Consider the following 27,893-nt stretch of genomic DNA (forward strand, 5'->3'; position numbering starts at 1 on the left):
TAACTCCATCCACCTCATTACAAATACCTCCATTTCATTTCTTTTTATGGCTAAGTAATATTCCATTGTATATATGTGCCACATCTTCTTTATCCATTCATCCGATGATGGACACTTAGGTTGCATCCATGTCCTGGCTATTGTAAATAGAGCTGCAATGAACATTTTGGTACATGACTCTTTTTGAATTCTGGTTTTCTCAGGGTATGTGCCCAGTAGTGGGATTGCTGGGTCGTATGGTAGTCCTATTTTTAGTTTTTTAAGGAACCTCCATACTGTTCTCCATAGTGGCTGTATCAATTTACGTTCCCACCAACAGTGCAAGAATGTCCCCTTTTCTCCACACCCTCTCCAGCATTTATTCTTTCTAGATTTTTTGATGATGGCCATTCTGACCGGTATGAGATGATATCTCATTGTAGTTTTGATTTGCATTTCTCTAATGGTTAATGATGTTGAGCTTTCTTTCATGTGTCTGTTGGCAATCTGTATATCTTCTTTGGAGAACTGTCTATTTAGGTCTTCTGCCCATTTTTAGATTGGGTTTGTTTTTTTGTTATTGAGCTGCATGAGCTGCTTGTAAATCTTGGAGATTAATCCTTTGTCAGTTGCTTCATTTGCAAATATTTTCTCCCATTCTGAGGGTTGTCTTTTGGTCTTGTTTATGGTTTCCTTTGCTGTGCAAAAGCTTTTAAGTTTCATTAGGTCCCATGTGTTTATTTGTGTTTTTATTTCCATTTCTCTAGGAGGTGGGTCAAAAAGGATCTTGCTGTGATTTATGTCATAGAGTGTTCTGCCTATGTTTTCCTCTAAGAGTTTGATAGTGTCTGGCCTTACACTTAGGTCTTTAATCCATTTTGAATTTAGTTTTGTGTATGGTGTGAGGGAGTGTTCTAATTTCATACTTCTACATGTACCTATCCAATTTTCCCAGCACCACTTATTGAAGAGGCTGTCTTTTCTCCACTGTGTATGCTAGCCTCCTTTATCAAAGAGAAGGTGACCATATGTGCGTGGGTTTATCTCTGGGCTTTCTATCCTGTTCCATTGACCTATATTTCTGTTTTTGTGCCAGTACCATACTGTCTTGATTACTGTAGATTTGTGGTATAGTCTGAAGTCAGGGAGCCTGATTCCTCCAGCTCCATTTTTCGTTCTCAAGATTGCTTTGGCTATTCGGGGTCTTTTGTGTTTCCATACAAATTGTGAAATTTTTTGTTCTAGTTCTGTGAAAAATTCCAGTGGTAGTTTGATAGGGATTGCATTGAATCTGTAGATTGCTTTGGGTAGTAGAGTCATTTTCACAATGTTGATTCTTCCAATCCAAGAACATGGTATATCTCTCCATCTATTTGTATCATCTTTAATCTCTTTCATCAGTGTCCTATAATTTTCTGCATACAGGTCTTTTGTCTCCTTAGGTAGCTTTATTCCTAGATATTTTATTCTATTTGTTGCAGTGGTAAACCGGAGTGTTTTCTTAATTTCACTTTCAGATTTTTCATCATTAGTATATAGGAATGCAAGAGATTTCTGTGCATTACTTTTGTATCCTGCTACTTTACCAAATTCATTGATTAGCTCTAGTAGTTTTCTGGTAGCATCTTTAGGATTCTCTATGTATAGTATCTTGTCATCTGCAAACAATGACAGCTTTACTTCTTCTTTTCCGATTTGGATTCCTTTTATTTCTTTTTCTTCTCTGATTGCTGTGGCTAACACTTCCAAAGCTATGTTGAATAACAGTGGTGAGAATGGGCAACCTTGTCTTGTTCCTGATCTTAGTGGAAATGGTTCCAGTTTTTCACCATTGAGGACAATGTTGGCTGTGGGTTTGTCATATATGGCCTTTATTATGTTGAGGAAAGTTCCCTCTATGCCTACTTTCTCCAGGGCTTTTATCATAAATGGGTGTTGAATTTTGTCAAAAGCTTTCTCTGCATCTATTGAGATGATCATATGGTTTTTCTCCTTCAAGTTGTTAATATGATGTATCACGTTGATTGATTTAAGTATATTGAAGAATCCTTGCATTCCTGGAATAAACCCCACTTGATCATGGTGTATGATTCTTTTAATGTGCGGTTGGATTCTGTTTGCTAGTATTTTGTTGAGGATTTTTGCATCTATGTTCATCAGTGATATTGGCCTGTAGTTTTCTTTCTTTGTGACATCTTTGTCTGGTTTTGGTATCAGGGTGATGGTGGCCTCATAGAATGAGTTGGGGAGTGTTCCTCCCTCTGCAATATTTTGGAAGAGTTTGAGAAGGATAGGTGTTAGCTCTTCTCTAAATGTTTGATAGAATTTGCCTGTGAAGCCATCTGGTCCTGGGCTTTTGTTTGTTGGAAGATTTTTAATCACACTTTCAATTTCAGTGCTTGTGATTGGTCTGTTCATATTTTCTGTTTCTTCCTGGTTCAGTCTCGGTAGGTTGTGCATTTCTAAGAATCTGTCCATTTCTTCCAGGTTGTCCATTTTATTGGCATAGAGTTGCTTGTAGTAATCTCTCATGATCGTTTGTATTTCTGCAGTGTCAGTGGTTACTTCTCCTTTTTCGTTTCTAATTCTATTGATTTGAGTCCTCTCCCTTTTTCTCTTGATGAGTCTGGCTAATGGTTTATCAATTTTGTTTATCTTCTCAAAGAACCAGCTTTTAGTTTTATTGATCTTTGCTATTGTTTCCTTCATTTCTTTTTCATTTATTTCTGATCTGATCTTTATGATTTCTTTCCTTCTGCTAGCTTTGGGGTTTTTTTGTTCTTCTTTCTCTAATTGCTTTAGGTGCAAGATTAGGTTGTTTATTCAAGATGTTTCCTGTTTCTTTATGTAGGCTTGTATTGCTATAAACTTCCCTCTTAGAACTGCTTTTGCTGCATCCCATAGGATTTGGGTCGTCGTGTCTCCATTGTCATTTGTTTCTAGGTATTTTTTGATTTCCCCTTTGTTTTCTTCAGTGATCACTTCGTTATTAAGTAGTGTATTGTGTAGCCTCCATGTGTATTTCTTACAGATCTTTTCCTGTAATTGATATCTAGTCTCATAGCGTTGTGGTCGGAAAAGATACTTGATACAATTTCAATTTTCTTAAATTTACCAAGGCTTGATTTGTGACCCAAGATATGATCTATCCTGGAGAATGTTCCATGAGCACTTGAGAAAAATGTGTATTCTGTTGTTTTTGGGTGGAATGTCCTATAAATATGCATTAAGTCCATCTTGTTTAATGTATCATTTAAAGCTTGTGTTTCCTTATTTATTTTCATTTTGGATGATCTGTCCATTGGTGAAAGTGGGGTGTTAAAGTCCCCTACTATGATTGTGTTACTGTCGATTTCCCCTCTTATGGCTGTTAGTATTTGCCTTACGTATTGAGGTGCTCCTATGTTGGGTGCATAAATATTTACAATTGTTATACCTTCCTCTTGGATCGATCCCTTGATGATTATATAGTGTCCTTCTTTGTCTCTTGTAATAGTCTTTATTTTAAAGTCTATTTTGTCTGATATGAGAATTGCTACTCCAGCTTTCTTTTGATTTCCATTTGCATGGAATATCTTTTTCCATCCCCTCACTTTCAGTCTGTATGTGTCTCTAGGTCTGAAGTGGGTCTCTTGTAGACAGCATATATATGGGTTTTGTTTCTGTATCCATTCAGCCAGTCTGTGTCTTTTGGTGGGAGCATTTAATCCATTTACATTTAAGGTAATTATCGATATGTATGTTCCTATTCCCATTTTCTTAAATGTTTTGGGTTTGTTATTGTAGGTGTTTTCCTTCTCTTGTGTTTCTTGCCTAGAGAAGTTCCTTTAGCATTTGTTGTAAAGCTGGTTTGGTGGTGCTGAACTCTCTCAGCTTTTGCTTGTCTGTAAAGGTTTTAATTTCTCCATCAAATCTGAATGAGATCCTTGCTGGGTAGATTAATCTTGGTTGTAGGTTTTTCTCCTTCATCCCTTTAAGTATATCCTGCCACTCCCTTCTGGCTTGCAGAGTTTCTGCTGAAAGATCAGCTGTTAACCTTATGGGGATTCCCTTGTGTGTTATTTGTTGTTTTTCCCTTGCTGCTTTTAATATGTTTTCTTTATATTTAATTTTTGATAGTTTGATTAATATGTGTCTTGGCGTGTTTCTCCTTGGATTTATCCTGTATGGAACTCTCTGTGCTTCCAGGACTTGATTAACTATTTCCTTTCCCATATTAGGGAAGTTTTCAACTATAATCTCCTCAAATATTTTCTCAGTCCCTTTCTTTTTCTCTTCTTCTTCTAGGACCCAAAATTTAGAAATCTCTTGAATTCCTATATACTAATGATGAAAAATCTGAAAGTGAAATTAAGAAAACACTCCCGTTTACCATGGCAACAAAAAGAATAAAATATCTAGGAATAAACCTACCTAAGGAGACAAAAGACCTGTATGCAGAAAATTATAGGACACTGATGAAAGAAATTAAAGATAATACAAATAGATGGAGAGATATACCATGTTTTTGGATTGGAAGAATCAACATTGTGAAAATGACTCTACTACCCAAAGCAATCTACAGATTCAATGCAATCCCTATCAAACTACCACTGGCATTTTTCACAGAACTAGAACAAAAAATTTCACAATTTGTATGGAAACACAAAAGACCCCGAATAGCCAAAGCAATCTTGAGAATGAAAAATGGAGCTGGAGGAATCAGGCTCCCTGACTTCAGACTATACCACAAATCTACAGTAATCAAGACAGTATGGTACTGGCACAAAAACAGAAATATAGGTCAATGGAACAGGATAGAAAGCCCAGAGATAAACCCACACGCATATGGTCACCTTCTCTTTGATAAAGGAGGCAAGCATATACAGTGGAGAAAGGACAGTCTCTTCAATAAGTGGTGCTGGGAAAATTGGACAGGTACATGTAGAAGTATGAAATTAGAACACTCCCTGACACCATACACAAAAATAAACTCAAAATGGATTAAACACCTAAGTGTAAGGCCAGACACTATCAAACTCTTAGAGGAAAACATAGGCAGAACACTCTATGACATAAATCACAGCAAGATCCTTTTTGACCCACCTCCTAGAGAAATGGAAATAAAAACACAAATAAACACATGGAACCTAATGAAACTTAAAAGCTTTTGCACAGCAAAGGAAACCATAAACAAGACCAAAAGACAACCCTCAGAATGGGAGAAAATATTTGCAAATGAAGCAACTGACAAAGGATTAATCTCCAAGATTTACAAGCAGCTCATGCAGCTCAATAACAAAAAAACAACCCAATCTAAAAATGGGCAGAAGACCTAAATAGACAGTTCTCCAAAGAAGATATACAGATTGCCAACAGACACATGAAAGAAAGCTCAACATCATTAATCATTAGAGAAATGCAAATCAAAACTACAATGAGATATCATCTCACACCAGTCAGAATGGCCATCATCAAAAAATCTAGAAAGAATAAATGCTGGAGAGGGTGTGGAGAAAAGGGAACACTCTTTCACTGTTGGTGGGAATGTAAATTGATACAGCCACTATGGAGAACAGTATGGAGGTTCCTTAAAAAACTAAAAATAGGACTACCATACGACCCAGCAATCCCACTACTGGGCATATACCCTGAGAAAAACCAGAATTCAAAAAGAGTCATGTACCAAAATGTTCACTGCAGCTCTGTTTACAATAGCGAGGACATGGAAGCAACCTAAGTGTCCATCATCGGATGAATGGATAAAGAAGATGTGGCACATATATACAATGGAATATTACTCAGCCATAAAAAGAAATGAAATGGAGGTATTTATAGTGAGGTGGATGGAGTTAGAGTCTGTCATACAGAGTGAAGTAAGTCAGAAAGAGAAAAACAAATACAGTATGCTAACACATATATATGGAATCTAAGGGAAAAAAAATAAGGTCATGAAGAACCTAGTGGCAAGATGGGAATAAAGACACAGACCTACTAGAGAATGGACTTGAGGATATGGGGAGGGGGAGGGGTGAGATGTGACAAAGTGAGAGAGTGGCATGGACATATATACACTACCAAATGTAAAATAGCTAGTGGGAAGCAGCCGCATAGCACAGGGAGATCAGCTCGGTGCTTTGTGACCACCTAGGGGGGTGGGATAGGGAGGGTGGGAGGGAGGGAGATGCAAGAGGGAAGACATATGGGAACATATGTATATGTATAACTGATTCACTTTGTTATAAAGCAGAAACTAACACACCATTGTAAAGCAATTATACTCCAATAAAGATGTTTAAAATATATATATTTATAGCAAGGATTACAATAAGTTATTTTACAAAATAGAATCCAAGCATTTAATGGGACTGAGAAAATATGCTCATCATAAACTTTTACGTGTTGACTAGTAGAGCAGCACAATGTGTAAACTGACAAAAGCTTAATAGAAGTGTGACTGTTTCATAAACCTCTGAATATTTGACAGACCAAATAGATGAGAAATAGGAAGGGTAGGGAGCAGGGGGTGGCAAACTTTTTCTGTAAAGGGGCACATAATAAATATTTTAGGTATTGTTGGCCACATGCTGTCTCTGTCACAGTTTCTACTTTTTTTTTTTTTTTTTTAACAACCCTTTAAAAATGTAAAAATCCTTCTTAGTTTGTAGGCTATTCAAAAACAAGCCACAGGCTGGATTTAACTTGTAGACCATAGTGGGCCAACCCCTGAAATGGAAAATTCAAATAATATATTTAATAAGGCAATTTATAATGAATTTTTAAAGTATGCATCAAACTTTGTACCTTAGAGATGTTTTCTATGCTTGTACAACGAGAGCTGCTTTGGTTGCAAGTTTAGAAACTCTCTCGAATGAGCTTAACGTGGTGAAGGAGCCATGATGAGCATCTAAGGAGCCATAATCCAGCTGGCTTCAGGCTCCAGCCCTAGTCTGAGTGGCCATGACCAAGGGAACAGGTCTCACCCCCATGATGGAAAAAGGCATTATCCGAGAGGGGATTGTGAGTTGAGCAGATACTCAAAACATATCTGTGACACGACAGCCTTCGGAGAACAAGTGTGTGTCACACACACACAAACACAGGCACGCACGTACACAAATGCTCATTCCTCCAAGGATGGCACTTCCTAAGGGGATCCCAGTTTCTCAGGTGTTTTGCAAATTGTGGGTTGTCACCTATTAATGGTAGAAGATTAATTTAGTATGTTGTTTGGCACTTGAAAAAATGAAATAGAATAACAGAAAATATCAGCATACTTTACCTGTAAGGTTAGGTGTTGTTTTGAGATTTTCAGCTTCTGTTTTATATAAAAATATATATTTGTCTAAAAAGTTTACAAAACACTAAATTCTTGGTACAACCACAACTGTAGTCAGCCCCCGTCCTGAAGGAGGGAACCAACCCCATGTGGACTAAATTCTCAATTCACCCACCTCCCAGCACACATGCCAAAAAAGGGGGCTGTCTCGAAGTGTGAAACACTCACCCTGGGCTTCATTGTCTAACTGTATGAAGTTGAACATGGTCCCAGTGAATGGGAGATCATTCATCTTTTTCTGTGTTCTCCATGATTTTAAGTAATATTTACGCTATCTACTCCTAGAAAGTTTGAAGAGACTCAGCTGTTGGGCTGGCTGGAATATGTACCTGTTTCACTGACAGTTTTTAAATTTTTACTTGTTTTTTTATTTATTTGGTTGCACCGGGTCTTAGTTGCGGCGTGCATGTGGGATCTAGTTCCCTGACCAGAGGTCGAACCTGGGCCCCCTGCGTTGGGAGCATGGAGTCTTATCCACTGCGCCCCCAGGGAAGTCCCTGTCAGTTTTTTAAATAAATTTATTTATTTTACTTTTGACTGTGTTGGGTCTTCGTTGCTACGCGCGGGCTTTCTCTAGTTGCAGCGAGCGGGGGTTACTCTTTGTTGCGGTGCGCGAGCTTCTCATTGTGGTGGCTTCTTTTGCTGTGGAGCACAGGCTCTAGGCATGCGGGCTTCAGTAGTTGTGGCACACGGGCTCAGTAGTTGTGGCTCGCGGGCTCTAGAGCACAGGCTCAGTAGTTGTGGTGCATGGGCTCTGTTGCTCTGCGGCATGTGGGATCTTCCCGGACCAGGGCTCGAATCCATGTCCCTTGCACTGGCAGGCAGATTCTTAATCCCTGGCAGTTTTTTTAAATGACAATTTCATCTCTTTCAAAGTTACTGCTCTGTTCAGTTCTGCTACTCCTTTTTGCATTAATTTTGGTCATTTATGTAAAAATCATTTATTTTCTTCAACTTTTCAAATATATTAATGTTAATTTGTAGAAGGCCTTCTCTTATACTTATCAAATCTCTTCTACATGTCTCCTTTCTAATATTTAATGTTATATGTTTATTTTTCAGAACTGTACTTGCTAGAGGTATGTCTATTGTTGTTTGTTGTTTTCAGAGAAATGGCTCTTTTATTTTTTTTAATTATTTATTTATTTATCTATCTATGGCTGTGTTGGGTCTTCGTTTCTGTGCGAGGGCTTTCTCCAGCTGCGGCAAGCGGGGGCCACTCTTCATCGCGGTGCGCGGGCCTCTCACCGTCGCGGCTTCTCCTGTTGGGGAGCACAGGCTCCAGACGCGCAGGCCCAGCAATTGTGGCTCCGCGGCATGTGGGATCCTCCCAGACCATGGCTCGAACCCGTGTCCCCCGCACCGGCAGGCAGACTCTCAACCACTGCGCCACCAGGGAAGCCCGAGAAATGGCTCTTGAATTTAATTCTATCATTTTTGCATTTTTAAATTCATTATTTTAGCTCTTATCTTTCTCAATTTCTTCCTTCTGCTTTCCTCAGATTTAAAAAATACATATTTTTTTGCTATTTCTGTACTAATTTCTTGAGGAGAATTCTTGATGTATTTATTTTAACTTTTTCCTAATTAATAACGAAGTCATTTCAAGTAATGAATTTTCTTAAATATTGTTTTGGCCTGATTCCATAATTGGAGTGTTTTAAATGATTTTTGACTGTTTTTCACTGAATCTTCTATTTTAATTTTTAAAATGATTGTATTGTGACAACAGAAAGTGGCCTATATGATTCTGGCTTTTGAAAATTAATGGAGTTTTCATATGTGGAATCTAATTTTTAAAAAAATAATATAAATGAGGGCTTCCCTGGTGGCGCAGTGGTTAAGAATCTGGTGCCAATGGAGGGGCCACAGGTTCGAGCCCTGGTCCGGGAAGATCCCACATGTGGGATCTAAGCAACTAAGCCCATGCACTGCAGCTACTGAGCCTGCACCCTAGAGCCCATGAGCCACAACTAGTGACCCCGCGTGCTACAACTACTGAAGCCCGCGCCCCTAGAGCCCATGCTCCACAGCAAAAGAAGCCGTGGTGATGAGAAGCCCGCGCACCGCAACGAAGAGTAGCCCCTGCTCACCCCAACTAGAGAAAGCCCCCGTGCAGCAATGAAGACCCAACACAGCCAAAAATAAATAAATAAATTTATATTAAAAACATATATAAATGAACTTACTTACAAAACAGAAACAGACTCACAGATTTCGGAAACAAACTTATGGTTACCAAAGGGAAAACGTGAGAGGGAGGGATAAATTAGGAGTTTGGGATTGACATATACAAACTACTATATGTAAAATAGATAACCGACAAGGACTTACTGTATAGCACAGGGAACCCTACTCCATATTCTGTAACAACCTATATGGGAAGAGAATCTGAAAAGGACTGAATATATGTATATGCATAACTGAATCACTTTTCTGTACACCTGAAACTAACACAATATTGAAAAGCAACTAGGCTCCAATAAAATTTTTTTTTAAATTAAATGGAGTTTTTATTTCTGATTAATACATGATAGATTTTTGTAAACATTTCAGTAGACTCCTTCTGGAGCTGTCTGGCCAACTTGAACCCCTTCTTTGAGAATTGTCATCTCCCCCCCAGGGTGGGTTTTTGTAGTATGTGACTTTGCTTTCCACTCCCATGCCACACCTGCTCCCACCTCCCCAAGAGCTGAATGAACACATCCAAGTTGGGCCAAACAAGTTTTTTCTCCCAGGAACTCGGTATTGAGGCTCAGTGACATATGGAGCTCTGCTCTCCTCTGGTTGTTCCAACTGTGGGGAAACCTATATCCTACCTTGTGCATGAAAAAGTAAAGTGGGGAGAAAGAGAGGGAAGGAGGGGGGATGGAGAGGTATGGGGGAAGGGCAGAAGACTGAATCCTTGGCTCCTGGCAACTCTCCAGCTTCCTGTTTTATTTTCTTCTTGAAGTGTGACTACATTTCAACCTCTGAGTTCCAAGAGATGCTCCTGTACACTAGAGTAAACTCCTTTTCTTGGCCTAGGGCAGTTTGAGTGGATCTCTATTCCGTGCGTAAGCAGGTATGAAGGATGTTTGGATGGAGAACTGAACTCAGTGTCTCTGTTCCCTTGGAAACGGTTTGTCCCACGAAGAAGTAAACATTCGCTTCCCTTCCAGGCAAGGGAGAGCAGAGAATTATGATATCTCAATGCTGAGTCACTCCTCTTTGTCCACGAGGAAGGAAAACTGCTCAATGTTTCTTGACAATCAGGGCTTTTCCTAATCTAGAATCAAGAGCTCTTATGAAAGAAAAGGAGAGACCAGGCTTTTTTGGTGTGGAAAGGAGCTTGGCCTCAACACTGGAGAAGGCTGGGAAAGAAGTGGATGTGCATTCTGAAGACGAGCTGTTTTCCAGGAGGTGCCGGGTGAGTGGGCAAGAGGAGGCCCTCTGTGGAGGCTGGCCTTGGGGTCCCCCAGCTGTGCTGGGCCAGAGTCCTCACTGACCCACCACCCGGCTTTTTAACCATTGACTGCACAAAGCTTTGTTCTTTTTAAAAAAAATTTTTTTAAATATTCATTTTATTTTTTAATTGTCCTTATTCCTTTGGCTGCGTCGGGTCTTAGTTGCGGCACGCGGGATCTTCGTGGAGGCGCGTGGCATCTTTTTGTTATAACGCACGGTCTCTGTTGCAGTGCTTGGGCTTCTCTCTAGTTTCGGCCTTCAAGTTTTCTCTCTCTAGTTGTGGCGTACGGGCTCTCTCATTGGGGCGCGCGAGCTCAATAGTTGTGGCGCGCAGGCTTAGTTGCCCTGTGGCATGTGGGGTCTCAATTTCCCGAACGGGGCTGGAACCCGGGTCCCCTGCATTGGCAGGCAGATTCTTTACCACTGGACCACCAGGGAAGCCGCAAGCTTTACTCTTTTATTCACTTTTGCCCCCGTTTTTACTCCCTCTTTCCTAACCTGCATAGGCAAGCATCCTGATGTGTTTGAGATGCTAAGTATTTTTTTTATTTGCTCGTATGAAAACATTTACTGTTGTTTTATGTGCATGTGTATTTTGAGATATAATTCACGTGTCATATAATTCACCATTTTAGCATGTACAGTTCAGTGGTTTTTGGCATAGTCACTGTGTTGTGTAAGCATTAGCACTACTGTGCATGTATAATTAATTTACATAAGGGTATTCTGTATTGTCATTCTGTTTCTTACTATTTTTGTAAGGCATCCACGCTGCTGCATGCACATCTGGTTCATTGCTTCTCACTGCTGCAGAGAAGTCCCTAGTGTAATCTACCACATTTTTCTTATCCACTCCCTCTGCTATGGACACCTAGGTTAACTCCAAATCCCCCTCCAACCAATGCTTCAGTGAACATCCTCGTACCTGCCCCCTTGTGGGCGGGCGTGAGAATTGCTCTTCTGGAGGGGACTGGGTACAGGCTGAGCGACCACCTGATTCCACCAAGTACCACCGCATGGTTCTCTAGAATCACTGCAGCAAGCCACACTTCCATTGCTGTTCCCATAACCCCACGGGCTCCCAGCATCGTCAGCTTTCTGCTTTCTGCCCTTCTAGCCAGTATAAAGGGGTATATTCTTGTTTTGCCTCACTTCTCAATACCACTGACATCGTATGTATCTTCATATGCTGATTAGCCTTCTGGGTTCTTCTTCTTGAATTGCCTGTTTTTTGTTGTTACTGTTGTTTGGATTTGCTTCTCTCTTTTTTCCCAATTGGACTTCCTTTATTTTTCCTTTCCCTGTATCCTCTAGATAAGAGACCATGTTTGGTTTATATTCTGCAAATATCTTCTCCCAGTCTGATCCTGCTGTTATTTTTTTCCCCGTGGTCTCTCATTTTCCATGTGGTTAGAAAATTCAAGCTGCCTACACCCAGAGCCAGTGCCAGTGAAGTGAAGTCCACACCAGTTCATACCAGTTCACACCAGTGGAAACCTGACTCTGCCACAGACGCCCTCACCTGCAACCACAGGGGTAGAGGGGCCCGGCCCCTGCCACAGGTGTGCTCTGCTGTCCCCTGGCTCCACTGTGACAGCTTCTGGAATATTCCCTCACCCGCCTCCCAGCAACCGTAAAACCAAAGGTGACTTGGGCACCCTGTGAGGCAGTGAGGGTGGGGACCCCTCCCAAGGAGGGCGGGGGAGTGGGATGGAGAAGGGGCAGAGGGCTAAGCCCGAGGGGAATTTTGGGGAGGAACAGTAGGTTTTCTTTTTTTAAGTGCTTTTAAAATTTATTTACATTTATATTTATATTTATATTTATTTTTTGGCCGCATGGCATGCAGGATCTTAGTTCCCCCGACCAGGGATCGAACCTGTGCCCCCTGCAGTGTAAGTTCCAAATCTTAACAGCTGGACCACCAGGGAAGTCCTGGAACAGTAGGTTTTCAAATACAAAAAGGCTTTATCAGGGTAGAAATTGGTTTAGAGAGTTGGTCTGTAAGTAAAAGACCCTCAGGGAAAATGTGAAGTTGGGGCTCCTGAGTGTTACCCCATCCCAGGCAGGGAAGCTGGTCATCTACGTAGTCAGGGAAGGATGCCCTTGGGTCTCAGGCTCCCTGAAGTTAAGGCTTAAATCAGACTCAAAGTCTTGCATAAATTGTACCAGAAAAGTGACAAATTCCAGACCAATGTGGCTTGGCTGGAAACAAAACAAAGAAAGCCAAACATTTGAAAATACTGAAATCCAGTCTAGTAATCACGCCGAATTGCAACAACTGAGTTCTGTACTTTGCTCTCACCTCTAGTGCTGAGGGTTAAGCCCGTTGAGTTGGAGTCTGGTGATTGCAGTGGGGTGTGTGGGAGGATCCTGAACTGGGAGGAAACCCAAACTCCTGGGCTGCGCTGGGCGCTTCCCTCCAGGCACCGCTGCTGCGCCAGGGCGGACAGGTCTCCCTTCGCAGCCATTCTGGATGACAGGCTTGAAATGCAGCATCAGTGGATGCTGATGCCATGGAAACCTCCCCAGTCCATTTTTCCTCTCCATAAGCCGAGACTAAGACGTTTAAAATGAGACAAGAAGGTGTGGTCCAGCTCCAGCTGTTTAGCTAACTGGTAGTTATTCATAGAACTGCCTGGCCCAGCAGGACAAGATGCTAACCTCTGTATTGGGTTTTGGCAAGTCAAGCAATTAAAAATAACATTAAAAAAAAAAAAAAAGGTCATGAAGAACCTAGTGGCAAGACGGGAATAAAAACACAGACCTACTAGAGAATGGACTTGAGGATACGGGGCGGGGGAAGGGTAAGATGTGACAAAGTGAGAGAGTGGCATGGACATATATACAGTACCAAATGTAAAATAGATAGCTAGTGGGAAGCAGCCGCATAGCACAGGGAGATCAGCTCTGTGCTTTGTGACCACCTAGAGGGGTGGGAGGGAGGGAGACGCAAGAGGGAAGAGATATGGGAACATATGTGTATGTATAACTGATTCACTTTGTTATAAAGCAGAAACTAACACACCATTGTAAATCAATTATACTCCAATAAAGATGTTAAAAAAAAAATTGTCAGGCAGCCTACTAAGGCTCCGTGTAGTTATGTCACCAGGCCAAGAAAAGTGTGTTAAGTGAGGGCCCATGGGTGACTCAGCACCCTGCCCCTGCTCTAGTGCACCCATCTGAAGATGAGAACCACACAGAAAGAAGAAGAGCGGAGGGCCAGAGAGACAAATTAAGACATCATACGTATCCCCAAATTCAACCATGACGGAAGCAACTTCTGTCCATTCTGGTACTTTCATTTCTTGCTTAAGAAAGTTTCAGGAGGATTTCTCTTGTGGGTCACCAAAATATTCTGACTAATACAGGTGGTGTAAATGTAAGAAAGGAGAGAAAAATTTTCACTCATTACATTAACTACCTGGAAAACCCCAGAGAATCAGCTGAAAACTTATTCAAGCAAATAAGAGTAAGGATGAATTTTTTAATTCAGTAAGTGGTGTTGGGATGTTAGATCCCTACTTCACACCAAAATACATTTCAGAAAGAAAAAAAAGATGTAATTAACCCATAAAAGAAATAGAAGAAAATATGGATACATTTTTATCTGATTTGGGAATAGGAAAAGCCTTTCTTAACCATTCAAACCAAAGCAGAAGACGAAAAAGACAAACTTGTAAAAATTAACTCTTCTGTTTTAATAACAATAAAGGACAGAATGAAAAATCAATTAAGATAGGGAATTTGGGAGGAGGATCAGGGTTAGGGCTTCCAGGGGCCGTCTTTGGGGGAGGGGAAGATGATTGATTTGATTTGGGGAGTGTTGGTATTTGTGGGAACCGCTCTGTCAAAATGAACTAGAAATAGACACACGCGTCTAAAACTGAGGGTGACCCCAAGGTTAGAGACATGTGTTTGGGACAATTCAGCATACAGATGATAGTTAAATCTACTAGAGTGGCTGGGATTACCCCAGAGTGAGAAAAGAAGTGGTCCCCAGAACCTGGCAGGACACTGACATTTAAAACCCAGGAGGATTCTTAGGTCCTTCAGGGCAGGAGATGCTCCAGGTCTGAGTTATCCTTGTGGCCCGGATGTTACCTAGCACCGTGCCAGGTACGTACTGGATATTCTATACACACCCTTTTTTTTCTTTTAAACAAACATCTTTATTGGAGTACAATTGCTTTATAATTGTGTGTTAGTTTCTGTTTTATAACAAAGTGAATCAGCTATACATATACATATATCCCCATATATATCTCCTCCCACTTGCGTCTCCCTCCCATCCTCCCTATCCCACCCCTCTAGGTGGTCACAAAGCACTGAGCTGATCTCCCTGTGCTATGCGGCTGCTTCCCACTAGCTATCTATTTTACATTTGGTAGTGTATATATGTCCATGCCGCTCTCACACTTCTATACACACCCTTTTGATTGTTTCCGTTAGTTTCTTAAATTTAATTCATTTAAAAATAGGTCAATTCATATGATTCAAAATTCAATGAGTGTGAAAGGATATCTTCCTGGTATCCCTGTCCCTCAGCCACTATTTTTCCTCCCTGGAATCAATGAAAATCAACACTTTCTTGCATATCATGTCAGAGATAGTTTATGTGTATGCGAGCAAAAAAAATATATATATATATATATGCACACACACACATATGTATATAAATTCTCTGGTTTCAACTCCTTTTTTCAATTGACACAATATTTCAGAGATTGTGTCATGTCAATAAATCAAGAGTTTTTTCATTCTTTTTATGACTGTACAGTATTTCCATCTCTAGATTACCATAATTTGTTTAACCAGACCCTTTGTGATAGCTATAAACGTTATTTACAATATTTTGCTTTCACTAACAATGCCGGAATAGAGAATTTTGATTGCGTGTCATCCGACGGTTGAAATGTGTCACCTTGATTAGGCTGAACCGCGGGCTTCACAATTCCCTGTCATGTATGTTTCCTGCAGGGTGGATCACAGAAGACATTTTGTTCACATGAGATTGGAGGACAGATGTAAAGATGCAACTGCTTGTTTTGACCTTGGAAGGTGAGGGCAGGACCACTGTGTGCTTTTGTAGCTCACAAGACTTGTGGCTCATCTGTGGGCTGACCTCCTCGGAGTGAAGAGGTGGGCTGTAGCCACTCTCAGCTTAGAAAAAATTCTGTCATGTTTTCCCATCTGCTTTTACAGCTTGCTTTTCTGTATTTAAATATGTAGCCCCTTTGGAATTTGTCCATTTGTTTACCCAGTAATTCCAAGGCCATTTATTGAATACTCTGTATTTTCCCCATTGATTTTAATGCCATCTTCACCATATTATACATATTATATTATACTATACATTCCTATATGTATTTGGGTCTGTTTCTAAACTTTCTCATCCTTTTTACAGATTTGTGTATAACAATTTATTTATTGAAATTTACAACATTAAAAAATATCTAATTGGTCCAATCCCCCTTAATTACTTGTTTTTCAAAATGTTAGTGGCAAATCTTGTTTTTTCCTTCCCGTTTTATTGGGATGTAATTGACATGCAGCTGTATATTTATGTACAGCATAATGATTCGACTCATATACATCATGCAATGATGACCACAGTAAGTTTAGTGAACATCTATCATCTCATATAGATACAAAATAAAAGAAAAAGAAAAAACTTTTTTCCTTGTGATGAGAACTCTCTTAGGATTTACTTTCCTAATGACTTTCATATATAACATACAGCAGTGCTAATTATATTTATCATGTGTTTCATTACACCCCTAGTACTTATTTATCTTATAACTGGAAGTCTGTACTTTGGACTGCCTTCATCCAATTTCCCCTCCCCCAACTAGTAGCCAGAAATCTGATCTCTTTTTCTATGAGTCTGTTTGTTTTGATGTGTAATTGACCTATGACACTATGTTAGTTCCTGTTGTACAACATAGTGATTCAATATTTCTATACATTTCAAATGATCACCATAAGTCTAGTTACCATCTGTCACCACACAAAGATATCACATAGTTGTTGGCTATATTCCCCACACTGTACACTTCATACCCTTCACTCCTTTACTTTGTAACTGAAGTTTGAACCCTCATCGATTTCTTTCCTCCCCCTTCCCCTCTGGCAACCACCTGTTTGCTCTCTGTATCTATTACTCTGCTTCTGTTTGTTCATTTGTTTTGCTTTTTAGATGCCACATATAGGTGAAATCATAATGGTATTTGTTTTTCTCTGTCTTTTATACAAGGTTTAGACTCAACTTCTCGAATTTAAAAATTCATTTAAAAATTTTATTGGAATTATGTTGAATTTATAGAGACTTGATATCTGTATGATATTAAGTCTTCCCAGCTAAGAACAGTACACTTTTCACTTGGTCAGCTTTTCGTTTGTGTCCAAAAGTAAATTTAAAAATTTTCTTTGTAGAAACTGCACATTTATTGGTAAGTTTATTTCTAGCTATTTTATCTTTTTGTGGGACAATTGAAATGTCTGTCTTTTCTTTCATTATATTTTCCTCCAATTGGCTATAATTTATACATTTTTTTTCCCCAGTTGGGCTCTTAGGCGGGACCCACCTGAAGTGTTCCAGCCTAGTAATCGTTGCTTTTTTTTTTTTTTTCTTGGTAAGTTTCCTAGGCAGCCTTGAGAACAGTAAGTTAATACTACATACAGCTCTCTTGCAAATTTCTCTCTTAGCCACTCAGTTTCAAAATTCCTCAGCAAGGTCACAGATGGTGTCCCTCTTTGCTGGTATTTTAGTCAAATCAAGGTTTTTGTTTATGCTTTTTTTCTTCAAGCCAAATAGTGGAGATATTTTTGGTAAAACTGGAGATTGATCTCATCAAGTCTCCAGGCCAAGCACTCAGGAAGCAGGCCAGCAGCGCTGTTATCTGTTCCGAGGACCCCACTGGTGTGGATGATTGTATGTCTGTAGAAATTGCTAAGGCCATATTCTCATGCCCTCTTGTGAACTGATACAACTCTGCAGTGCTGGGAGTATAAAAATCACTATGCTTTCAGCATATTAATTCATTAGAAATGGTTAGAACAGCAAGGGACTTTTGAGATCAGGCATGTAGTCTAAAGCTTTCATTTTATAGATGAAGAAGGCCAAGGTAGCTGAAAAGTGATGAATTAAAATTGCAGACTTTGGATGCCAGAGTGGGTGCCGTCTCTTCCAACTTACACTGTCTTTTCTCCTTTAACTTAAAATGTCTCAACACTTCAGAGGAGCACCTACAATAGTCACTGTTTCCACCATAAGCACCAGAGTGAAAACAGCTGGTCAAGACATGCCACCTTCACTGATATTCAGGCCAGGAGCTGTGTTTGACCCTGTTTGTCCATCTCCAGACCTTTGTGCTAATCCAGCAGTTCTCAGAATGTGGTCTGGGGACCCCTGTGAGATTGCAAGACCCTTTCAGGAAGTTTTCAAGGTTGAAACTATTCTTATAATAATATTACAACATTATTTGCCTTTTGCTCTCATTTGCTCAGGAACGTTTTCCAGAATTTTCCAAGAAAGTATACTTAGGATATAAATATGTGCATTTTCAGACATTAACTAAGTTTGTTCTCATTACTTTTGCTGAGCTCTTACTACTTCAGTTGTTATACTTGCTATAATGTCTTTAATCTCATTATTGTCAAAACAATTATTATTTTGAAATCCTGAAGTTTGGCTCCAGCCTATGTGGAAACTAAGTAAGCACATTTTGTTGTCTTGATTTGCAATCATTTTTTTTTGAGATTTTTAAATATCAAAGTATAATTAATGTACAATATTACAAAAGTTACAGGTGAACAATGTAGTGATTCATAACTTTTAAAGGTTAGACTCCATTTATAGTTACTGTAAAATATTGGCTCTATTGCAATCATATTTTTAAATATTAAAAACTTTTCTAAAATTTTAAACATTCTGTAAAACTATTTTGAAATTTAATAAAATTTTATTCTAAAATAAAAGAAAATTTATTTATAATATATCTTTCTTATTTTTAAAGGTGAATGGTTACTTTCTCAGCCCACAGCTTCACGATGTGCATATAGTCATTTCTCTGGCTCAGAAGGCAGGAACTTTCAAAGAAAAAGGGTGAAATTGTGAATAAGAAATAAAAATATGGTGAATATTACCTTTTCCTTGGTTGTATACATGTTAATAATTCATTATTATTTCTGAAAGTATTACGGTGAGTGACTTCTGGTTTCCGGTCCAGCAGGATCTTAGAAGTGATCACGCCACCCTAACAACAACAACAAAGCTGAACAAACTGAAAAATCAGCAACTCTTCTTAGATCTGTCGTCAGAGCAGTGAAGTCACAGGGCAAACAGCTGTCCAGAAATTTAAAGAGACAAACAGGTAAATGGAGAGAATCACGATTTACCAGATCTGAAACCCCCTGGCAGAAAACTCCATGGGAACCAGTGCCCAGGTAGGGAAACCTGAACTGTAATTGATGAATTGCTGGAGACTCAGAGGGGACAGTCTGAGAGTTAAAAACTGCAGGAGGATCTAGTCATTGGGGGTCCCCACGATTTTGTGAGTTTTACCTCTAGGAGCTCACAGGGAATGTCAGAAAAAATTCCCTTGTGCTTCCACCAGGGGGAAGGGAAAAGTAACCATTTTGACAAACCCAGAGAATTCTGTTCTTCTTAACATGGTCTTCCCTTGGGAGAAACTATTTATCCAGAGCCTGACCTGCTAGGGCTTTATCAGAGCCTAGCTGACCGTGGGGAAGGGAAATACCCAACTGCAGCCCCCTCTTGCTTTCCACATGGGGAAGAAAAACTTCCAACTCCAGCCCCCTCTACCCGTCCTCTCCCACCAAAGACAAGGAGAGGAACTGAGAAGCACCGGGGTTGTTCACAGAGGCTCAAAAGACTGAGACCTAATCATAGGGCTATAGAATGCTACCCTGCCGCCACACTTACCGCTCCTTTACTAAAGCCCTGTTTACCGCGATACCTTTTATTCAGTACATCATGTCCACCTTTCAACAAAAAATTACAATGTGTACTAAAAGGCAAAAAACACAGTTTGAAGGGACCAGAACCAGAGTCAGATATGGGAGGAATGTTGGAATTACCAAGAATTTTTTTAAACAGTGATTAAAATGCTAGGCACTTTAATGGAAAAAGCAGACAACATGCAAGACATGGTGGATAATGTAAAAAGAGAGATGAAAATTCTAAAAAAAAAGCCCAAGATCAAAACCGCTGTAATAGACGTGCAGGATGCCATTGATAGGCTCTTTAGTAGACTAGACACGGCTAGGAAAGAATCTCTACACTTGAGGATATTACAATAGAAACTTCCAAAAATGAACAACAAAGAGAAAAAAGACTGAAAAATACAGAATATCCAAAAACTGTGAGACAACTACAAAAGGCATAACATATGTATGTATCGTGGGAATGCCAGAAGGAGAAGAAAGAAAGGAACAGAACCAATATTTGAAGTAATAATGACTGAGAATTACTTCAAATTAACGTCAGACACCAAAACACAAACCAGGAAGCTCAGAGAACACCAAGCGGAATAAATGCCCCCAAACTACACATAGGCATATCATATTCAAACTGCAGAAAACCAAAGATAAAGAAAAAATCTTGAAAGAAGGTAGAAGATAAAAAAGCTTACCTATAGAGGAACAAAAATAAGAATTACATCTGGCTTCACCTCAGGAACCATGCAAACAAGAAGAGAGTGGAGTAAAATATTAAAGTGTTGAGAGAAAAGAAAACCCACCAACCAAGAATACTGTACCCTGTGAAATTATCCTTCAAAAGTAAGAGAGAAATAAAGACTTTCTCAGATAAAAATTGGGGAAATTTGTTTCCAGTAGACCTGCCTTGCAAGAAATGTTAAAAGAAGTTCTTAATGTAGAAGGAAATTGATATAGATCAAAAACTCAGATCTAGATAAAGAAGAGCATTGGAGAAGGAATAAGTGAAAGCACAATTGAAACTTTACTTTTCTTAATTGATCTAACAGATGACAGTTTGTTCAAAATAACAGTACCAAAATGTATTCAGTTATGTATGCTTATATGCATAATATAACACTCCTTTGTCAGAAATGGACTCCAGCTGGGAGAAAATCACTAAGGATACAGTTGAACTCAGCACCATCAATCAACTGGATATAACTGACATCTATAGACTGCTTCACCCAACAACAGCAAGTTACACATTTTTCTCAAGTTCACATGAAACATTCAGCAAGATAAACCACATTCTGGGCCATAAAACACACCTTAACAAATTGAAAAGAACAGAAATCATACAAAGTGTACTCTCAGACCACAGTGGAATTAAGCTAGAAATCAGTAGCAGGAAGATAGATGAAAAAATCCCCAAACTCTTGGAGATTAAACAACACACGGGTCAAAGAAGAAATCTCAAGAGAAAATTTTAAATTTTGAACTAAATAAAAAATAAAACATTACAATTTTAATATACTGTGAAAGCAGTGCTTAAAGGGAACATTATAGCATTGAACACATATATTAGAAAAGAAGAGATTTCTAAAACCAGTCATTTAAGCTTCTCTTTTAGGAAACTAGAAAAAGAAGAGCAAATTAAATCCAAGGTAAACAGAAGAAAAGAAATAATAAAAATTAGAACAGAAATTAATGAAATTCAAAACAGGAAATCAAGAGAGAAAATCAAAAAAACCTAAAGCTGGTTCTTTGGAAAGATCAATAAAGTGGATAAACTTCTTGCCAGGCTAACTAAGAAAAAAAGTGAGGACACAAATTATTAATAACTGAAAGAAAAGAGACATTACTAAAGATTTCATGGACATTAAAAAGAATAATAAAGGAATATGATGAATAACTCTGTGCCTACAAATTTGATAATCTAGATGAAATGGACCAATTCCTTGAAAGACACAATCTGCCAAAACTCATGCAGAAGAAATAGGCCACCTGATAGGCCTATGTCTATTAAGGAAATCAAATCAATAATTAATGATCTTCCAAAACAGAAAGCACCAGGTCCAGATGGGTTCACTGGTGAATTCTACCACACATTTAAGGAATAAATTATACTAATTGCTTACAATCTCTTTCAGAGGACAGAAGCAGAGGAAATATTTCCTTATGTATTCTATGAAGCCAGAATTACCCTAATACCAAAACCATCACATGGCTAAAAAAGAAAAATCACAAGATCATATCAATAAATGCAAAAAGCATTTAACAAAATCCATTCCCATTCATGATAAAAGAAAAACTCTCAGTAAACTAGGAATAGAGGGGAACTGCCTTGGCTTGATGAAAAAATATCTACAAAGAACCTACAGCTAACATACTTGATGGTGAGAAACTCAAAGCTTTCCCACTAAGATCAGGAATAAGGCAAAGACATCGCCTCTTATCACTGCTTTTTAAACATCATACTGGAAATCCTAGCTAAGCAATAAGACAAGAAATGGAAAATAAAAGGTATGCAGATTGAGAAGGACGAAATTAAAGTGTCTTTGTTCACAGATGACATGATCGTCTACATAAACAATGTGAAAGAATCAACAAAAAACTCCTGGAACTAATAAGTGATTATAGTAAGGTTGCAGGATACAGGGTAACTGTACAAAAGCCAAGTGCTTTCCTACATACCAACAACGAACAAGTGGAATTTGAAATTAAAGCACATTACCATTTACATTAGCACCCCAAAAATAAAATTTTAGGTATAAATCTAACAGAATATATTCAAGATCTATTTGAGGAAAACTACAAAACTCTGATGAAAGATATCAAAAAAAAACTAGAAAAAAACAGAGATAGTTTGTGTTCATGGATAGGAAAACTCATTGTTGTCAAGATATCTTCCCAATTTGATCTACAGATTCAGTGCAACCCCAATCAAAGTTCCAGCAAGTTATTTTGTGGATATTGACAAACTGATTCTAAAGTTTATATAGAGAGACAAAAGTCCCAGAAGAGCCAACTCAATATTGAAGAAGAACAAGAAAGTCAGACTGACGTTACATTATTTTAAGTTTTACTATAAAGCTTCAGTATTCAAGACAGTGTGATTATTGGTGAAAGAATAAGCAAATAAATCAATAGCATAGAACAGCAGCCCAGAAGCAGACTCGCATAAATATGGTCAACTGGTCTGGTGAAGAAGCAAGGCATTACAATGAAGCAAATATAGTCTCTTCAACAAATGGTGCTGGAACAAATGGACACCCACATGCAAAAAAAAAAAAAAAAAAAAAAATCTAGATACAGACCTCACACCCTTCACAAAAATTAACTCATAATGGAGCATAGTCCTAAATGTATCATACAAAACTGTGAAACTTGTAGACATACCATAGGAGAAAACCCAATGACCTTGGGTATGGTGATGACTTTTTAGAGACAACACCAAAGACATGATTTATGAAAGAAGTAATTGATAAGCTGGACTTCATTAAAGTTAAAAACTTCTGCTCTGTGAAAGACACTGTTAAGAGAATAAGACAAGCCACAAACTAAAAGAAAATATATACAAATGACACATCTGATAAAGGACTGTTCTCCAAAATATACAAAGAACTCTTAACACTCAACAATAAGAAAACAAACAACCCGATTTAAAAATGGGCAAAAGACCTGAACAGACACCTCCACTAAAGAAGATATACAGATGACAAGTAAGCACATAAAAAGATGTTCAACATTGTATGTTATTAGGGAATTACAAATTAAAACAACAGTGAGTTACCACTATAAACCTGTTATAATGGCCAAAATCCAAAAGACACCAAATGCTGGCAAAGATGTTGAGCAACAGGAACTCCCATTCACTGCTGGTGGAAATGCAGCATGGTACAGCCACTTTGGAGGACAGTTTGGCAGTTTCTTATAAAACTAAACATACTCTTACCACATAATCCAACAATGGCACCCCTTGGTATTTATCCTAATGGATTGAAAACTTATGTCCACATGAAAACCTTCACATGGATGTTTATAGCAGCTTTATTCATAAGTGCCAAAACTTGGAAGCAAGCAAGATGTCCTTCAGTAGGGGACTGGATAAACAAACTGTGGTACACCCAGACAATGGAGTATTATTCAGGGCTAAAAAGAAATGAGCTGTCAAGTCCTGAAAAGACATGCAGGAAACTTAAATGCATATTACTAAGTGAAAGAAGCCAATCTGAAAAGTCTACAAACTGTATGATTCCAACTATATGACATTCTGGAAAAGGCAAAACTATGGAGACAGTAAAAAGATCACTGGTTGCCAGGAGTGAAGGGGAGCAGAGGAATGAATTAGCAGAGCACAGAGGATTTTTAGGACAGAGAAACTATTCTGTATGTTACTACAGTGGTGGATGCATGTCATTTACATTTATCAAGATCCATACGATGTACAGCACCAAGAGTAAACCCTAATGTAAATTATGGACCTTGGGTGATAATGATGTGTCTACATAGGTTCATTGGTTGTAACGCACATCCACTCTAGTTCAAGATGTAGATAGTGGAGGAGGTTGAGTGTGTGTGGATGTGGTGTATATAGGAACTCTCTATAATTTCTGCTCAAGTTTGCTGTGGACCTAAAATCGCTCTAAAACATAAAGCTTATTAATTAAAGGAAAGAGTATTATGATGCCAATTAAGTTGTAGTATCACTTGGAGACCAGTCACTCAACATTTACAGAAAAAGGAATTGAACATTTTAAATGGAGGTGTGATGAGCTCTTTCAAAGTGAAAAGTTATTTGTTACAGATTTTCACATTAGAAATTAGAAAACCTCTAAAACAACCTACAAGGTAAGTTATCTTACTCTGTTGGCTGAAGAAGTGCACACCATAGCTGAAAGGCTTACAAAAGGTTTACAGTTGACAATGCTGAATGCCTGCAGAATGAAGTCCATAGAGAAATCATGGTAGTGCCACTTTCCAATGACACAGTAACTAGTTATATGAAAGTTTGGGCTACCGATGTGATAAATGAATTCTCATGTGCAGAAATTGTACTTTTGCTTTATCAATGGGACAAATCTATAGATGTGGCTGGGTTTGCTGTTTTGCATGTTTTAATCCATTATCAGCCCCAGCTAATAAACACTGAAGATCTTTCATGGGAACACGTGGCAACAAACACAAAGAGCTGAAGAACTTTTCTGACAACAAACTTGTTGCTTGGCAGGAAACACGAAACGTTGAATACCTTTTTTGAGGCTCATGGTTTATCTTGGAACAAGTCTGTTGACATTTGCACAGATGACGCAAAAGCCAAGGTGAGTAAAACTACTGGCACCTTAGCACGAATCGAGGCAGTGGCATTAAATTGTACTGTCTTTGTATTCTTCACCACGCAGTTACAAAACAAAACAGTTTCACTTAGGAAAGTCCTTGATAAACCTGTAAAACTTGTTAATCTCATCAGACCTCAACTCCTTGAATACTCATCGTTTTCGTATTTCTCCCCAACAAAATGGGGAGCACTTGTGTTGCAAAGTGAAGTATGGCGTTTGTCTCAAAGAAAAGCTCCTGTCAGCTGCTTCATTTGTGATCTGAGCAAGCTACTTTTGTCATGGAACACCATTTTTACTTGAAAGAACAGCAGGAGGACAAATCATGATTATTCAGACTTGGGTATTTGGCTGACATTGTGTTGGAAATAAAGAGTGAGCCCTTTATTTCAAGGAAAACATTGACACTTCTTTTCTTGCCAATGATAAGACTGAACGTTTAGGGGAAAATTAGAATACTGTAAAACTTGAATTCACCACCATATGTTTGACAGCTTCTGGATACTTTCTTTATATGTTATGTGATGACATTAATGAATTATTTTGTATTGTTTGAAGTATGTCAACATTGAGAAGATCTGCATAACTCAGTAAACCAATATTTCCCAAATGAAAAAAATGTGTGAAGTTACAAAGATATTCATGAGTAAAATATCCATTCAAAGTGTCAAATAGACTGATGGATTTTAATGTAACCATTAAGATGGTATGGTGTGATGAATTGGGAGACTGGGATTGACATATATACACTAATATGTATAAAATGGATAACTAATAAGAACCTGCTGTATAAAAAAATAAAATTCAAAAATTAAAAAAAAGATGTTATAAAAGTTTCATTAGTTTAGTTTCTGATTCCACATTGTAAGTAACCTTTAAATGCTATCACTTGTCGAGTTTTGGTGTAGCATCAAAGAATATCCATAATTATCTGAAAAAACTATTAAAATACTCCTCCCTTTCTTGTTTATCTGTATGAAGCTAGATTTTCTTCATATACTTCAACCAACACAACACAACAGATTGAATGCAGAAGCAGATATGAGAGCTGTCTTTTATTAACTCAGACATTAAAGAGATTTGTAAAAAATGTAAAACAACTAAATTTTCTTTTGTTTTGGAAAATATAGTTTAAAGTATAGCTTAAGAAATGTCCTTGTCTTATAATATAATGGGATTATTATTTTATTAAGGAATAAATACATACCAAACATGGGAGAATTACTGTGCTACTCTATTCCTCTGCACAGCACTTATCACATACCTACCAATCCAATAAAATTGATCATGAATACTCAAGGCTGTTTGAATTGCCTAAGCTTTCCTCATTTACTCACACTAGTCCTTATTCTGGCTCCACCTCTAGCCGATTCCAAACTTTTGGCCCCATTTTCTACCGCCCAACTCTGAACACACCTGTGGCAGCCACCCCCCACCTCCCTCCATCTAACAGAACCCAGTTTTGTTTCCCCTTCCTCTGAGTGGCCTTGACCTTCAGAGCAGTCCAGGGCCCTCTCCAGCCCCAAGGGGGCACCTTAGTTTCGTCTAACCCAATATGGCTGTCTCATTCCCTTTGCAAAATCATTGGTTTAAGTGTGGCTGTGAGATCATGAGATGTGAGAAATCTTCTGAGGACCCTGGGAAGGTTTCCTCAGTCTTAAAATGGGACATAAGACAGGGTTGATTCCCTCCTTCTGCCTGGATATTGTTGTTGATATATGAAGCCCAGAACCACTGCAGCCATTTGGGGCCCATGAAGAGAATCAGCCTAGCAAACAAGCCCGTGTGTGGAGGATGACTGAACATAAAGATAGAGGCGATTTGGCCCCTGATGACGTTGCTGTTCTATAAACGAGCCCTGCCGCTGCCCAGTCTCTAGAGCTCTAACTAGGAGCTCTTATATTTCCTATTGAGAATTTACCTTTTCTTTAGCTGAAAATATCCACACCCCTCTGGACATTCATGCAAGTTATTTCTCCTTGCCTCTGCCCACTCCCATCAGCTCTCCACTCTCCGGTTTCCTTCGGTGAGAAGACATTCTAGAAGAGCAAAAGGCACAAGCTGTAGACCCAGACTGCCCAGGCCCAAAGCTGGCTTGGTCACATCCTAACTGATGAGAGAAGGCAATTTATTGAATCTGCTGGGCCTTGGTTTCCTCATTTGTGAAAGGTGGCTAATAAGAGGGCTACATTCCATGAGTTTAAGCAGGGGGGACTAAAAGAGCTAATACTTTTAAAGCATCTGGAACAGTTTTCACTTTCTTGAAATCCATCAAAGGAGGATTCAAACAAGGTGAAATTTTAGTGAATGGCATGCATTTTTGCTCACAGATTTCATTTAGACCAAAATATTAGGTTGGACGATATGAAGTTACCAGTAACCCACTGTTTCTGACTTACAAAAATGGCAATTTCACATGGTTCAATCTACTACCCCTGGAAACTATGCTTCAGAGCTGTGAAAGAAAGCTCTCTTCTCTTTTGGAAAAGAAGAGCAGCTCCAGAAGCAGGTCCACAAAGGACAGGACATTGGAGATTAAACTAGGGGCTGCCAGGGAGTTCCCTTCTATTATAAGCAGGCAGCAGAGGCCGAAAATCAAAACAAGTAAACGGATTACGTGTATTTAATTTGAAAACAGTACAGTGCTATCTAAAATTATTATAAAAATATTGTTTATCATATAAGCAATCTTAAGTGCCTCATCCATGAAAAAGATACATTTTAATAGTAATATATTTTACATTTAAGTTTTTCACTTGAAAAGACCAAAATGTAAAGGAATTCATTGGCTGCTCCATAGACATTGTGACTTTTATTCATCTCATGATCCTGGGCAAGTCACATGGTTTGGAGTAAAATATGGGTTCTTA

General features: G+C 38.8%; 1 long non-coding RNA gene across 3 annotated transcripts in view; it reads left to right on the forward strand.

The window, feature by feature from the left end:
• Nucleotides 1-25,825, forward strand: part of LOC309619597 — a 55,219-nt gene extending 29,394 nt beyond the window's left edge. For all 3 annotated transcript variants that reach the window (XR_014239070.1, XR_014239071.1, XR_014239072.1), the window contains 5 exons: nucleotides 12,159-12,389; nucleotides 15,725-15,805; nucleotides 18,763-18,881; nucleotides 18,979-19,192; nucleotides 24,820-25,825. This is a non-coding gene — a long non-coding RNA (uncharacterized lncRNA). The remainder of the gene's footprint in view (nucleotides 1-12,158; nucleotides 12,390-15,724; nucleotides 15,806-18,762; nucleotides 18,882-18,978; nucleotides 19,193-24,819) is intronic.
• Nucleotides 25,826-27,893: the final 2,068 nt, after the last annotated feature.

The sequence above is a fragment of the Balaenoptera borealis genome (genome assembly GCF_965194805.1).
Source record: "Balaenoptera borealis genome assembly, chromosome: 21".
NCBI classification, from domain to species: Eukaryota; Metazoa; Chordata; class Mammalia; order Artiodactyla; family Balaenopteridae; genus Balaenoptera; species Balaenoptera borealis.